Source organism: Mytilus californianus, unplaced genomic scaffold, assembly GCF_021869535.1.
Source record: "Mytilus californianus isolate M0D057914Y unplaced genomic scaffold, xbMytCali1.0.p SCAF_3, whole genome shotgun sequence".
Classification (NCBI taxonomy): domain Eukaryota; kingdom Metazoa; phylum Mollusca; class Bivalvia; order Mytilida; family Mytilidae; genus Mytilus; species Mytilus californianus.
The window spans coordinates 119270990-119286448 of NW_026262679.1; the positions used below are offsets into that span (position 1 = coordinate 119270990).

Consider the following 15459-nt stretch of genomic DNA (forward strand, 5'->3'; position numbering starts at 1 on the left):
CAAACTTTTTTTCAAAATTGAAGAGGTTTAAAAACAGAATTTCTAAAAAATGTCACAGATCGTGCAAAGGGGATTTAAAAAGTTAAATCACAAAAATACTGATTATTGTATACATATGAACGATTTACACTTGCCCGTCTGTCCATCGTACTCGTCGTCCTTGTCACCTTGTGCATATGCACGATTTACACTTGCCCGTCTGTCCATCGTACTCGTCGTCCTTGTCACCTTGTGCATATGCACGATTTACACTTGCCCGTCTGTCCATCGTACACGTCGTCATTGGCACCTTATACATATGTACGATTTACACTTGCCCGTTTGTCCATCTTGCTCGTTGTCCTTGTCACCTTATACGATTGGTTTATTATATAATAATAATCACAATAGGCGCAACATTGTGGCTTCGCATGTTCGGTCTTCCCGAAAATATTTTTTTAACTCAAACGTAAAAAAGAACATGACAAATGAGAGTTCATTGTTATATTGATTGGTAAATCTGTTACTTTTGACTGATTCGGCATAACTGAATTTGTTTTGCCCTTACGCAATCATTTTCACAATATTTGCTTAAGAACAGTTATGAGGAGTGCAAAAAAAAAAAATATACATACCACAATATATCAAGTGTATTGTCATACACTTGCAAACATTTTCAAACGTAAAAACTTCCAACACTTGTCATCTCATATTTTGTGAGAAACAAAAAACAGTTGGAAAATCAAATTAATCGTACACCTTATACATATATTTATATATATATAAATAAGAAGATGTGGTATGAGTGCCAATGATACAACTCTCCATCCAAGTCACAATGTATGCCTTCAAAACGGAGCCTTGGATCACACCGAACCAATAATATAGTGTTTGTAATACAATTCAAACAGGAAAACCACCGGTCTAATCTATATAAAAAACGAGAAACAAGAAACATCTATTGACCACACCAACAAACGACAACCACTGAACAACAGGCTCCTGACGATTTACACTTGCCCGTTTGTTCATCGTACTCGTCGTCCTTGTCACCTTATACATATGTACGATTTCATATATACGATTTACACACGACTGTCCATCCTACTCGTCGTCCTTCTCACCTTATACATATGTACGATTTAAACTTGCCCGTTTGTCCATCGTACTCTTCATCCTTTTCACCGTATACTTATGCATGATTTACACTTTCCCGTTTGTCCATCGTACGCGTCGTCCTTGTCACCTTATACATATGTACGGTTTACACTTGCCCGTCTGTCCATCGTACTCGTCGTCCTTTTCATCTTAAACATATGTACGATTTACACTTGCCCGTTTGTCCACCATACTAGTCATCCTTGTCATCTTGTACATTTGTACGATTTACACTTCCCCGTCACATATGTTCCATTTACACTTGTCTGTCAATCGTACTCGTCGTCTTTGTTACCTTATACATTTGTACGATTTACACTTGCCCGTCTGCCAATCGAACTCGTCGTCATTGTCACCTTTTACATATGTACAATTTACATTAGCCCGTAAGTCCATCGTAATCGTCGTCCTTGTCACCTTATACGATTGGTTTATTATATTATAATAATCACAATAGGCGCAACATTGTTGCTTCCTATGTTCGGTCTTCCCGAATTTTTTTTTAACTCAAACGTAAAAAAGAACATGACAAATGAGAGTTCATTTATATATTGTTTGGTAAATCTGTTGCTTTTGACTGATTCGGCATTAACCGAATTTGTTTTGCCCTTAGGCAATCATTCTAACAATATTTGCTTAAGAACAGTTACGAGGAGCGAAAAATATACATACCACAAAATATATCAAGTGTATTGTCATACCCTTGCAAACATTTTCAAACGTAAAAAATTTCCCACACTTATCATCTCATATTTTGTGAGAAACAAAAAATAGTTGGAAATCATAATAATGGTGCACCTTATACATATATATAAATAAGAATATGTGGTATGAGTGCCAATGAGACAACTCTCCATCCAAGTCACAATGTATGAAAAGATTATTATAGACAACTATAGGTCAAAGTACGGCCCTCAACACGGAGCCTTGGCTCACACCGAACAGCAAGGTATGAAGGGTTTCAAAATGAATAGCGTAAAACAATTCAAACAGGAAAACCACCAGTCTTATCTATATAAAAAACGAGAAAAGAGAAACACCTATGGACCACACCAACAAACGACAACCACTGAACAACAGGCTCCTGACGATTTACACTAATTCGTCTGTCCATCGTACTCGTCTTCCTTGCCACCGTATACATATGTACAATTTACACTTGCCCGTATGTCTATCGTACTAGTCATCCTTGTCATCTTATACATATGTACGATTTGCACTTCCTCGTCACATATGTACCATTTACACTTGTCTGTCAATCGTACTCGTCGTCCTTGTCACCTTACACATATGTACGATTTACACTTGCCCGTGTGCCGATCGTAGTTGTCATCCATGTCACCATATACATATGTACGATTTACACTAGCCCGTTACTCCATCGTACTCGTCGTCCGTGTCACCTTATACGATTGGTTTATCGTATAATAATAATCACAATAGGCGCAATATTGTGGATTCGTATGTTCGGTCTTCCCGAAAATATTTTTTAACTCAAACGTAAAAAAGAACATAACAAATGAGAGTTCATTGTTATATTGTTCGGTAAATCTGTTATTTTTGACTGGTTCGAATTTGTTTTGCCCTTATGCAATCATTCTAACAATATTTGCTTAAGAACAGTTATGAGGAGTGAAAAGAAAATATACATACCATAATATAGCAAGTGTATTGTCATACCCTTGCAAACATTTTCAAACGTAAAAAATTCCCACACTTATCATCTCATATTTTGTGAGAAACAAAAATAGTTGGAAATCATAATAATGGTGCACCTTATACATATATATAAATAAGAAGATGTGGTATGAGTGCCAATGAGACAACTCTCCATCCAAGTCACAATGTATAAAAAGTTAACAATTACAGGTCAATGTACGGCCCTCAACACGGAGCCTTGGCTCACACCGAACAGCAAGGTATGAAGGGTTTCAAAATGAATAGCGTAAAACAATTCAAACAGGAAAACCACCGGTCTAATCTATATAAAAAACGAGAAACGAGAAACATCTATTGACCACACCAACAAACGACAACCACTGAACAACAGGCTCCTGACGATTTACACTAATCCGTCTGTCCATTGTACTCGTCTTCCTTGCCACCGTATACATATGTAAGATTTACACTTGCCCGTCTGTCCGTCGTACTTGTAGTCCATGTAATTTTATATATATTTACGATTTACACTTGCCCATTTGTCCATCGTTCTCGTCGTCCTTGACACTTTATACATATGCACGATTTACACTTTCCCGTTTGCCCATTGTACTCGTCTTCCTTGTCACCTTTTAAATATGTATGATTTACATTTGCCCGTCTGTCCATCGTACTCGTCGTCCATGTCACCTTATACATATGTACGATTTACACATGACCGTTACTCCATCGTACTAGTCGTCCTTGTCGCAGACGATGTGTATTACTGCAGCATTGGAGTACAAGTCGAAACCATTTCAAGATCTACTGACAATTTTTGTTTTGAAATATTGATATTTATTTACCAATAATTTGGCCACTAATGTTGATATTGTATACATATGAACGATTTACACTTGCCCGTCTGTCCATCGTACTCGTCGTCCTTGTCATCTTGTGCATATGCACGATTTACACTTGCCCGTTTGTCCATCGTACTCGTCGTCCTTGTCACCTTGTACAAAAGCACGATTTACACTTGCCCGTCTGTCCATCGTACTCGTCGTCCATGTCACCTTATACATATGTACGATTTACACTTGCCCGTCTGTCCATCGTACACGTGGTCATTGGCACCTTATACATATGTACGATTTACACTTGCCCGTCTGTCCATCGTGCTCGTCGTCCTTGTCACCTTATACGATTGGTTTATTATATAATAATAATCACAATAGGCGCAACATTGTGGCTTCGCATGTTCGGTCTTCCTGAAAATATTTTTTAACTCAAACGTAAAAAAGAACATGACAAATGAGAGTTCATTGTTATATTGATTGGTAAATCTGTTACTTTTGACTGATTCGGCATAACTGAATTTGTTTTGCCCTTACGCAATCATTTTCACAATATTTGCTTAAGAACAGTTATGAGGAGTGCAAAAAAAAATGTACATACCACAATATATCAAGTGTATTGTCATACACTTGCAAACATTTTCAAACGTAAAAACTTCCCACACTTGTCATCTCATATTTTGTGAGAAACAAAAAACAGTTGGAAAATCAAATTAATCGTACACCTTATACATATATATATATATATAAATAAGAAGATGTGGTATGAGTGCCAATGACACATCTCTCCATCCAAGTCACAATGTATGCCTTCAAAACGGAGCCTTGGATCACACCGAACAGCAAGCTATAAAGTGCCCAAAAATGGCTAGTGTAATACAATTCAAACAGGAAAACCACCGGTCTAATCTATATAAAAAAAATTTGACCAGCTAGTTTTTTCGTAGCTCACATGTTTCACACGAAAGAAATTTCAATAAGCTTACTATAAATTAAAAAAAACATATAAATCTCATTGTTGAAGGCCGTACAGTAGCCTATGATTACTTGCTGTCACTTCATTTGAACTTGGTGGATAGTTGTCTCATTGGCAACCATACCACACTTCCCTGTTTTATAATGAGATAGATAATGCAAACGTCAACGAATGACCAGTGTAACTTTTTGTAAAAGATAAAACCTAGTTACAGTAAAAATGGCATCAAAGTGCAAGGCTTTAATCAAGTACACCGTAGACAAGTTCCGCTAAATGAGAATAATCAGTGGAGTTCAGTCCAAATCAAAAGGGAAACCAAACTTTTTTTCAAAATTGAAGAGGTTTAAAAACAGAATTTCTAAAAAATGTCACAGATCGTGCAAAGGGGATTTAAAAAGTTAAATCACAAAAATACTGATTATTGTATACATATGAACGATTTACACTTGCCCGTCTGTCCATCGTACTCGTCGTCCTTGTCACCTTGTGCATATGCACGATTTACACTTGCCCGTCTGTCCATCGTACTCGTCGTCCTTGTCACCTTGTACAAAAGCACGATTTACACTTGCCCGTCTGTCCATCGTACTCGTCGTCCATGTCACCTTATACATATGTACGATTTACACTTGCCCGTCAGTGTTACAATTTATATTTACAGAAATCATGCGACGATATTGTCGAATGAGTTTAAACAGAACTTTCTTGCTTTTTTGTGTAGACTGTCAATGTAGAGTCGTTATTCAAACATTTTGCTTGATTCAAAACCGCTGTATAAAACTTTTTAAATGATACTAGTATTCATCTCTGTTTAGGATTGATATAAGCAGAGTTGTTGTATTTTTAATTCAAACTAGCAGAGTTGTCTCAATTGCAATCATACCACATCTTCTTATTTTTACAGCAACTTACATAAACAGGGAAATATTATACATCACTTACCTGTAAAAAAAATCTCGAAAATGTCAAAATTGGTTTATTATATAATAATAATCACAATAGGCGCAACATTGTGGTTTCATAGGTTTGGTCTTCCCGAAAATATTGTTTAACTCAAACGTGAAAAAGAGCATGACAAATGAGAGTTCAAGGTTATATTGTTTGGTAAATCTTTTACTTTTGAGTGAAAAAAGAAATATATATATATACCACAATATATCAAATGTGAAAAATATCTAACTGTTATAAAAAAGTACAATTCCCACACTTGTCATCTCATATTTTGTGAGAAAAAAAATCAGTTGGAAAATCCAATCAACTGTGATTGATTGATTAATTGGTTTTTAACGCACCATTCAGCATTATTGGTCAATTTTTATTAGCGGAGGAAGCTGGAGTGCCCGGAGAGAACCAACAACCTTCGGTAGGAAAAAAATCAATTGTGAAGTTTCAAATCCGGTAAGGGCTGTGTGTGTCAGGAGTTTAAAACATAAGTGTTATAAAACGCGTTTTAGCATCTTATGAAGCATAAGTAAGATTTGGCACAACATTTCGGAATATTTTATTTTTCAATGACTTTTCAAGTTTTTAACTCCTCAACGATGTAATTTATTTCTGCTTACAGTTTTGATTCGAGCGTCATTGGTGAGTCTTATGTAAACGAAACACGCCAACCGTATTGCTTTATAATGCTGGTATCTTTTGACGGGGTTTACAAGATGAACACGAAGATAATAGAATAAGCCAACTAAAAAATTCAAAACAAACTATATTTTCAAAAGGAAAGTGACTCATAAAAATTTCTTGAATGGCAGCGGCTTTATTTTTTAAAAAGACGGCACTATGTAAATGGAGAATAGCATGCGACTTTTTCAATATCACACCCGTATCAACCCGAGACACCAATATGACCCAAAGAGATCTGCTTGAGAAATTATATTGGTTGAGGGTTGAAAACGGTGTGCGATATTGAATAAGGAATACTATATACACTTCCTTCTCTTATGGTTGTGGTATGTTATCTATTTCTTGCATGTTTCTATTATGCGGGAAAGAGGGGGAAAGCGCAGACTAAGGCAGTTGCCTCCCATCTCCCGCTGAAAATTAAAGTGTCGTCACTCAACTGTTTACATATCTGTGTTCACTATTTTAACTACGACAATTTGGGGGACTGTCGTTCGCGTTTTTTCGAGGCATCCTGGTGAAAAAAACAAAGATGTCTATATATGTTTATTTCGAGTCCAACCATAAGAGTAATCTTTATAAAATACATTAATATGAAATAAAAGAGTTTGATACTTAAAATGAACTTGAATTAACAATTATCAAATTACTTTATTAATTAATTGAAATAGTTTATCATGATATTTATGGTAATTCAATAAAGAAAGATTTCTGTCATAAAATTGTTACATTAAAACATTACTAAGGTTACGTTTAATTTTTCATTAAACAAAAATTATAAGTTTACGAACCTGGTGAATAAAACAAAGATGTCTATATATGTTTATTTCGAGTCCAACCATAAGAGTAAATTAGTTTTTGATTCCTTAGGGTTTCCTATTTTAAACCCTAAGAACACGTGCTGGTTGGACTTGTTTTATTCACCAATCGAAATGCTTCAGTTTCTATTGGTTAGATCTCTTTTAGCTAATTCACATTTTTACATAATTTGGGGTTACTATTTCGAATTACTTAATACCTTGTTTTTGTGACCATTAGGGAAATCCGATTATTTGGTTAGATAGAATTCTAGGTGAACAATAGAAAAGAATTAGAAATATTATTTGCTAAAGGAAATACTTCTTAGAGTTTAAGCTGTCAAACCTTATTTATATCGCTGAGTGTCAAATAGGAAGAATTTCACATCAAATACTTATATATTAAAAGTTACATAACATTATAGACTTTCTAATTATATCTTTTTTATACAAAAAGCTTTATACAAGAATTAGTTATGAAAGATTCACTTAGTTTTATATGAAATATTAAAATTTATGAGTGTGATACGAAAACGTGATACGAAAACTGTATAAACTTGATTGGCTTATCCAGCATCATGGGACGATATAACGACATTTCCATTGGCTATTCGTTAGGTCATTGGTAACTTTAAAAGTTTAAGACGATGCACGTTTCGTCCATGACAACGGACATATGTGATTTATTCAATAATATACAAAACACTCACACTTTTCACCTGAAAATCTTCTTTTGTTAAATTTTATTACATTCTGAAGCGTACAAATGTTTTAAAATGTCTGATGGTAAAGTTTGACGCCAGAACAGGACATATGACATCATAATGGTATGTGCAAAACACTAGAAAAGAAATCATTAAATGATGCTGACCACGACTTCAACAGACTTCGCCAAAAAAAAAAAAACAAGGCAGTTAATTGAGAACACGATTGACAGATGGAAAAGCCGATGGCTTATGCTTCACAAATTTGGTAAGGGTAAATTTTATTTCAATATTTTATCATTCAACTAAAATTTAGTATAAATCCGTAGGAAGTTTTTTTTATCAAATAATATAAAAAATGAAGACGATGTGGATTGATTGCCAATGAAACAACGATTCAATAGAGATACATAAAAACTCGGGGAAAATTTTACATCATTCTGCACAGAGGGCTATAGGCATGATTTACTAAAGAATCATTTGAAATGGTTCTTTTTTTTCACTTTAAAAAAAGGCTTACAAAAAGACAATTGACGTTAAGTATGTAGAACAATGCGTTTTCATAATTGTATTGCGATGCCTGTTTAATTATGTTAACATACTCACATCCCTCTCAATTACTGCCCTGTTTGGAGTTAAGTTTCTGATTCTTTTACTTCCTTGAATGGCAGTATTCAAAAAAATATAAAATCACAAAAATACCGAACTCCGAGGAAAATTCAAAACGGAAAGTCCCTAATCAAATGGCAAAATCAAAAGCTAAAACACATCAAACGAATGGATAACAACTGTCATATTCCTGACTTGGTACAGATATTTTCTTATGTAGACATAAACAACAAGCAGCTGCGGTATTTTAGCTTGCTACCTATTGTAGCGAGCATATTTTGACCTTGTTTTCTTAATTATTTGCGGTATTTCAATTTTTTTTACGTTTACGAAATACACGTTTGGTCTAGATTATAAGCATTGTGAAAGTTCATTTCCATTACAAATTGTGCTTGTACCAAGTTGAGATATCTTTACCATTTGTTGTTCGTTGTTGATGGTATTTGTTTTCTAGGAGCGGTCAGGTATTAATCGCTGTTAAACTGTACAATATTTTTTGAACTTCCCTTTGTCCTATTTATAGTATTTTTCTTCCTGTTCCAGACCGTGATTATATGGATACAAGTATAGCCATATCATATTCTCTATATAACACAATCATGTAAACAGGCACACATGAGTTGTTTCATTTCTATAATACAATTTGAAATATAAAACCGCTGTAACTATAATTATTAGCAAAATTTGGCAAAAATCTCATCCAAACACCCCACCGGAAAAAATATAATTCCAGGAAAAAAGTATTGGTGAAATATATATAGCAAGACAAGACAAGATAATACATACACCTGGTATCGATATATCATTACGGATGGTTGATATAGAATAATAACCATTATTTTTTAATTACACATTAAATTGATTGTATTTACCTTTGAGGAAATAATAAACTCTCTTAACAGGTGGAGCAATTACATGTACCATTGAACTGAGGAATGCAATCAAAGTAATTGTTGCAACTGGTGTTCTTCATAAGATTTGTGAGAAAAAAGGCATACAATTTCCGGATGGAGATCAGAAATACGAGGGCAATGATGAAATGTATGATAATGATGATATTGTTGTAGACGTTGAGATCTTTCGATCTCGACTAATTAGAGAAATCAACTAAATTTCAAACCAGAGTATAGTTATTCATAAAATCTTTATCATAGGAATCAATAAGCGTGAATAATGATTAAATGTTAGTGTTAATTTTACAATAAAACATAATTTTTTGTCTAGCAGCAATGAGGCATACTTATAACTGTATGAGTATCTTATGTAATATACCTGTCACCTTTGCTTGGTGTGGAACTCTTTTTTTTACCCCAACAAGGCATAGAAGTAGTAATATTTGTTGTTTCTGCTGCTGGCGGTACATGTAAACTATTAGGTATATTAGTATTAGAGATTCCAACTGGTAAGCTACATTCATTACTGCTAGGAGATTCCAACTGGTAAGCTACATTCATTACTGCTAGGAGATTCCAACTGGTAAGCTACATTCATTACTGCTAGGAGATTCCAACTGGTAAGCTACATTCATTACTGCTAGTAGATTCCAACTGGTAAGCTACATTCATTACTGCTAGGAGATTCCAACTGGTAAGCTACATTCATTACTGCTAGAAGATTCCAACTGGTAAGCTACATTCATTACTGCTAGGAGATTCCAACTGGTAAAAAGTAAAATCACAAAAATACTGAACTCCGAGGAAAATTCAAAAAGGAAAGTCCCCAATCAAATGGCAAAATAAAAACAAAACAAAACAAACACATCAATCGAATGGATAACAACTGTCATATTCCTGACTTGTTACAGGCATTTTCTTATGTAGAAAATGGTGGATTGAACCTGGTTTTATAGCTAGCTAAACCTCTCACTTGTATGACAGTCGCATCAAATTCCATTATATTGACAACGATGCGTGAACAAAACAAACAGACACAATAGGTAAAAATGTCAAAAATAGGGGTACAGCAGTCAACATTATGTTATCATCTTAATCACTATAAAAACAAACAAATGTAACGAAGAAGCACAAAAAGGCATACATCAAATTTAAAATCCTCGTTTTGCTTATATTATACGATTTTATTTATCTATGTAAGATCCACCCATAAAGGATGGAAGGTTTTAAGTACTTGCGTAAAATCGCGCATTTGAAATTCGCACAGGTAGACATAAAATAATTTTGTCGTTCAAAGTATGAGGGGAAAAATATAAATACAGAGTCACGTAAAATGGATATAACAAAAACAGACTTAACAGTAAAAGTAATATTAATAAATAAAATAATTGTGTGGTACAAAGTATGACGATATACATAAGTACAGAGTCACGTCAAATGCATATCACAAAAAACAGACTCAATAGTAAAAGTAATATTAATAAATAAAATAATTTTGTCGTCCAAAGTATGACAACTGGTAAGCTACATTCATTAATGCTAGGAGATTCCAACTGGTAAGCTTCATTCATTACTGCTAGGAGGTTCCAACTGGTGGGCTACTTTCATTACTGCTAGAAGATTACTGGCAAGCTACATTCATTACTGCTAGTAGGTTCCAACTGGTAAGCTACATTCATTACTGCTAGAAAATTCCAACTGGTAAGCTACATTAATTACTGCTAGGAAATTACAGGTAACCTATATTCATATCTGCTAGGAGATTCCAACTGGTAAACTAGATTCACTACTGCTAGGAGATGCCAACTGGTAAGCTACATTCACTACTGCTAGGAGGGTCCAACTGGTAGACTACTTTCATTACTGCTAGGAGATTACTTGTAAGCTACATTCATTACTGCTAGGAGATTTCAACTGGTAAGCTACATTTATTACTGCTAGAAAATTCCAACTAGTAAGCTACATTAATTTCTGCTAGGAGATTCCAACTTGTAAGCTACATTCATTACTGCTGCTGACGGTAAATGTAAGCTATTAGGCATATATGTTTTTGATGTTCCAACTGGTAAGCTACATTCATTACTGCTAGTAGATTTCAATTGGTAAGCTACATTTATTACTGCTAGGAGATTCCAACTGGTAAGCTACATTCATTACTGCTAGAAGATTTCAACTGGTGAGCTACATTTATTACTGCTAGGAAATTTCAACTGATAAGCTTCATTCATTAATGCTAGGAGGTTCCAACTGGTAAGCTACATTCATTACTGCTGCTGACGGTACATGTAAGTTATTATGCATAGATGTATTTGATGTTCCAACTGGTTAGCTACATTCATTACTGCTAGGAGGTTCTAACTGGTAAGCTACATTCATTACTGCTAGGAGGTTCTAAATGGGAAGCTTCATTCATTGCTGCTAGGAGGTTCTAACTGGTAAGCTACATTCATCACTACTATGAAAATCAATTGTTTCTGTTGCCTGAAAAAGACATTTCAATCAATATAATTTAAGTATCAATTATTTTTTTAATATACAATAGTTTTCATTGAGTATTCATTTAGCGTGTTTCTTTTAAAAACTGGTGGTACTGTTAGCAAAGCTAAACAAATTATACCCACTCCTTGCGAAGTCCTTAATTTGCTAAATAAACCCCACAAAATGATTCGAACAAATACCAAAAATAAAAATAAAACGGTAAGATTATATAGACATAAGAACGGTAAGATTAGATAACGATGCATAAGAAATTTGGTAACGTTACGCTTAGTTAACGGAGTTGTGGTGCAAACACACTATTACCAGCCAATAGTGTACATGTAATCGTATTAAGGTTTCAAAATTTTCAGTTTAAAAGGAAACCAAATACGACATTATATTTCAACTGAAATATTGTTTTTAAGGATTGATTAATTTTATAGAATCTATAAAAAAAAAACCTTAAGCTGTTGCTTCTTTCTAATATTACCGTTCTTATGACTTTCTAATCTTACCGTTCTTATTCCATCGAAAATACCATAAAGTTCCTGTCCTCCAATCAGCGGAACTACAATTTCCTCAGAAGTGGTCAACGGTGTACCTCACCCCATCTCATTTTTTCTTTTTACTAGTGATTGAGTAGCTAAATTTCGAAAACAAAACATCAGAATTCTGGTGCACCTTGGAAATGAGGGCATACACCTCTATTTCTGTAAATCTAGGCTTTCTCTTTCTATCCTCTTGCTCCATTGTTCAGTTGGAAAGCAGGTCACGGTTTGACCCCAAACCTATCAGCAACAATAGAGTCACGTGACATTGAAAATTCTGTAAAACTGCGGAAGAGACAAACCTCATTTTTTCTAAATAATATACCACTGTCATGATAAAAACGTACCAATCAAAATAATCTTAAGTATATATATTTTCACTCTTCAAAATTTACACATCAACTAAAAGTCCTTCTTTCTTAATTTGATCTTCAAACCTGAAGTTTGCGTGAAAATTGTCAAGTCTCCTGATCAAAAAATCTAAATATATTCGAGGAAACAAAAAATGATGGGCTGAATTTGAATTTAATTAGGCATCTCCTTAAGACAAACACTCGATATGAATATCCAGGCAACAGAGTTTTTGATACGCAAACGTCAAGTTATTTTCAACACGAAGCGGTGGTTTTTTGCCGATTTTGTGCAAGTGGTTATCTCCCTTGATATCACAAGTCAAAAATAAAAATCCAACAAAATCAAGGAAAAGGAGTTATCACCCGGGAGTTATCATCACAAAAATCAAGAAGAAAATAAACAAAATTCGATTTAGAACTATGTTTTTTTAATATTAACAAGACATACCTGCCTCCTTTTCAGAGAAGGATAAGAGGTCAAGATTAAAAGACAATAAATTGGTTAAAAATTATGAAATGTCTCCTAGAAAACTAGCTGAATTTCAATTGATATAAATTAGCTCTGGCTGATTAAATTTTCATTGTAATTGTAATAATGGGATGTAAGATCACTCTTGGTAGAATTTTTCTAAATACATCTAATAATGTTTTAAGCAATAAAATATCTTGTCACAATTTAAAAAAATCTTTTGGAAATAAATATGATAAATACTACTAGTACTGATCATTTAGATTTTTACATTCTAAAAAGTGAGACCCAGAGTCATGATAGTTACTTCATAGCAAAAAGGCCTTTTAACTCCATCTTTGTTTCCTAGTTGAACAGTGCAGTACTGCCTTGAAAATATCCTACAGAAAATCAAAAATGTTTACCAAAAATATTTTAGAATAACTTATTTTCACTGAACAATAGAAATTCTGTAAAAGATAATACTTAAAATGATAGTATTTATTTAAGTGGCATATTTCTGAATTTTAAAATCATTATATTATTAAATGAAATGAAATTATTAAATTAGCTACCACAGTAGCCCTTGCCAAATTTCTCAGGGTATTCTATAGATTAGGAAAGTAAAACTTTTAGAAAAATTCTAAAAATTGAGGCTTCTAGTCTACTCTTCCAGTTGCTGTGTAAGCTGGTATAAATAAATATTGTATACTTGTACCTAAATAATTGTATATATATATAACACATTACAAGAGAATTATTTGATAGTTGATGGGACAGATCTTGTTCATTTTACTTAATGATTGCAAAATTTGACAAGAATTTACTATGTGAATAATTCAGTTTTGTAAGAATTAAATTTTTTGTTCGACTTGATAAGCTATTTTTTGCACTTATTACTTTAACTTATTTAATAAGTAGATATCCAATAACTAAGGTTTTTCACTTGTAGAGTATAATAAACTGACCTTCGTTTCTTCTTTCATGTTTTTTTTTCCAGAGATTTCCATTGCAAAGAATTATTTTTTTCTCTTGCCATTTCTTGTGTTTTTGTCCATGCCATTATTTGGTCAGATTTGTTGCCAGTATGACTGAAATTTTCTTAGACGTACAGTTTCAAACGTAATAAACATGATCTTTGCTTCACTTTTCTAATGTGTAAATTTTCACTATGCACAATATGACCCTGACACATATTTTGTTAACGTTATATGGCGTGTGTTAAAAAAAGAAAACAATGTCACCGTCAATTTGTGTAGGGGACCAAGAAGGGTTGTAGTTACTTTGCAATGAAGTTATCGTTTGGAATTGTGAAAAACAACACTGTTTAATCATAATTTAATTCATATCTCTAATAAAATCAGTATTTTAGAGTACTTTGGTAACATCTTCAATGCAAAGAAGCTGAACTTTCACTGCTTTAAGTAGAACCGATGCCAAAACAAACTACAAATGGCATGCCTGGTGGTCACTGAAATTATTGTATAAGAGTAAAACATGATGGCTTCATATTTATGTAGAAATTTAAAATAGGTTACCCGGTTACATTAAAAATTTTTAAATTTCTTTTCCGTATTTGGATACGCAAACGTATTTAAATTCGAGTTTTTTGGCGAACAAAAAAGATGACTGACTGATAATTTTTACAACGGACAGGATGAAGTAATAGCAAATACAAGTTATTTTCGACAATGTTTCTATATCGTATTGAAAATATATTGTTCACAAAACCTACAAACTTTAAAAAGCAATTATAATAAAAGCATGACAAGGTAAAAAAAAAATAGTTTAACGTCGATTTTTTAGCCGGTTGATTTTCGAGTACTTTTTGTCGTCGCCGACGATTGTACCGCCACCTAATTAAGTCCCCCTGCTATTGTTGCTGATAGAGCTTGACGACAACGGACGTTTCCTAGGACTTGTTTTCCAACTGTGTTCTTCCGTTGTGAAGGCGTAAAACATGACGTCATGTACAGAAACGTCACAGATAATGAAGAAGAAAAAGAAGCAGCAGCAGCAAGAAGAACCAGTTACAAAAGGTTACAAAAAGAAGTTACCAAAATTAAGAAGCCATGAAATATATATGTTGAGACACCATTGATTCGGGTTCCAATTATTGAAAATATATTATAAGCGTCTATCTATACAATATAATTATAAAAAAAAAAAATTAAGAAGAAAAATTAAGAAGAAATAACCTCAAAAATGTGGTGCACACTTTTAAAAAACCCACTACGCGAGTTATTCAGTGTGCAACACATTTTTGATGTTATGTCTTCATAGACAGAAACAAATATTACAGTTATTCCTTAAATAATCATACACAATGATACCATGAAGACACATTAATTTATGAACCAATGAAAACAAACAACACATCAAGTATGCTTAATTTGCA

At 33.6% G+C, this 15459-nt stretch overlaps 1 long non-coding RNA gene across 1 annotated transcript; it reads right to left on the reverse strand.

The window, feature by feature from the left end:
• Positions 1-10700: 10700 nt before the first annotated feature.
• Positions 10701-14256, reverse strand: LOC127735971 (uncharacterized). The gene is made up of 2 exons (XR_007998677.1): positions 14030-14256; positions 10701-11715 (listed from the first exon to the last, which is right to left on the reverse strand). It is a non-coding gene; the product is annotated as an uncharacterized LOC127735971 (long non-coding RNA).
• Positions 14257-15459: the final 1203 nt, after the last annotated feature.